The sequence below is a fragment of the Octodon degus genome, unplaced genomic scaffold, assembly GCF_000260255.1.
Source record: "Octodon degus isolate 3935 unplaced genomic scaffold, OctDeg1.0 scaffold00045, whole genome shotgun sequence".
Lineage (NCBI taxonomy): Eukaryota > Metazoa > Chordata > Mammalia > Rodentia > Octodontidae > Octodon > Octodon degus.
Window position 1 is genome coordinate 11,587,988 of NW_004524621.1, and position 1,918 is coordinate 11,589,905.

General features: G+C 48.2%; 1 pseudogene; it reads left to right on the forward strand.

Moving 5' to 3' along the window:
• The first annotated feature begins 680 nt into the window (after positions 1 to 680).
• On the forward strand, positions 681 to 1,537 carry LOC101592666 (annotated as a pseudogene).
• The last annotated feature ends 381 nt before the right edge of the window (positions 1,538 to 1,918 follow it).

The following is a 1,918-nucleotide window of genomic DNA, read 5'->3' on the forward strand; positions in this document are numbered from 1 at the left end:
CCGAAAGCAGTCTCAAGAGGAAACTTGATAGCTGTAAATTTGCACATTAAGAAAAACAGAACAAGCCCAAATAATTGGTCTTATGCTGAACCTCAAGCTCCTAGAAAAAGAAGAGAAAGTCAAGCCCAAAGCCCAAAGAAGGCAGGAAATTATAAAGATTAGAGCAGAAATTAATGCATTGGAGATGAAGAAAACAGTACAAACAATAAGTGAATCAAAGAGTTGGTTGTTTGAAAGGATAAAAAATTGATAAATCCCTAGCCAACCTAATCAAAAAGGAAAGAAAAAAACCCCAAATTCATGGACTAAGGAATGAAAATGGTGAAATCACTACAGACCCAAGAGAAATTCAGAAGATCATCAATACCTACTTCCAAAATCTTTACTCTCACAGGATGGAAAACACAGGAATTGGACAGTTTCCTATATACTTATGAAATGCCAAAGCTGAGTCAAGGAGATATACAAACTCTGAATAACCCAATAAGGAAGAACAAAATTGAAAATGTAATAAAAAAAACCCCTACCAACAGGGACTCTGCGCTTGTGCACATCTGTGTACACAGCGGTCACAGGTGCACACTGCGCTCAGGTACATGCAGTTGTGTGCACACCCGTAATCACTCTGTTCCGTTGTTCCAGGTTTTCTAGTAGAGGCCAAACAGACCCTGCGATCGGAAATGTCCCAGCTGCCCACAGGAATCACTGTCTTGCAGACGGTCGACAGGGATGGTGAACACGGCTTCCCTCAGGCCGAGGGTAGGCAGCAGGAGGCAGGGCCCGATCCCAAACCCATTGTGGCCCGAAGGAGGTCCAGGGAGGCCCGGTGGCTGCGGTGACGGCGGCCGGAGAGGCCCGTTGGCAGCCAGGGGAGCCCCGTTGGCTGTGGTCAGGGCAGGCCCGTTGGCGGTGGCCAGAAGACGCCCGGTGGTGACGACCCGGGGAGCCCGCCGAGGGCCAGAGGGATCTTGGTGGCGGTGGCGGCAGAGGCCAGGGGAGCCCAAGCAACAGTGCCCAGGGAAGCCCAGGTGGTGGCGGCCGCCGGGCAAGGACTGGTGGCAGCGGCCCGCGGAGGACGGGCAGCCAGGGAAAGCCAGATGGGGGCGGTGTCCAGGGAAGTCCGGATGGCAGAGGGCGCCCAGTTGTTGGGGGTGGGGGGAGGGGCTTGAGGAAGAGGGTCCTGAGAACAGGCCCAGGTCCAGAGCCGGCAACGCAGGCAGCCTAGCTGTGTTGTTGTATCTCGGCCTCTGTCACTCACTTAAGTGTTTTAGAAATTATCAGCAGTTCCCCCACCAGATCTGGAAGATTACCTGATAGCCCCGAGTAGAATACGGGCGCGGAAAGAACGCGGCAGGTGATTTGTGGAAGCCTGCAGAGCCAGAGAAGCAGTGTGTGAAGGTGACTATATGCATGATCCTCAGCGGGTAGATTTTGACATTTTAACATTTACCATAGCCCTGACTCTTCTGAAGTTATCAGTCCTCTGATAGAAGAACTTGGTTGTGATAGGTTTATCAACAGAGAAAAAAAGCAGTGAGGACAACAACTCCCAGACAGCCTCCGCCTTCACGTGAAACCATTCCTGAAACTTGATTTTGAATAGTCCAAATGTATTGGGAATCAGACAGTAGGCAATTGGAGAAAAAGAAAGAATTACCATGAAAAAAGCACCAGAAAAGTATTTAAAATGTTGAAAGCATCTGTAAGATTCCTGTTACGTTCTCAGACTTGGTGATGGACCCAGATTCTTTCCCCTTGCATTACAGTAAATATTGCTCAACATGGCTTCATTAGAAAGTAAAAGATGGTTTTATGAGACTGAGACTTAATGAAGACTTGCCAATATTTAAGCCTATGATGAAGAAAGAAATTATCAGACAGTGATTATAAGAATAAAAAATGACAGCTGTTTTTAGGA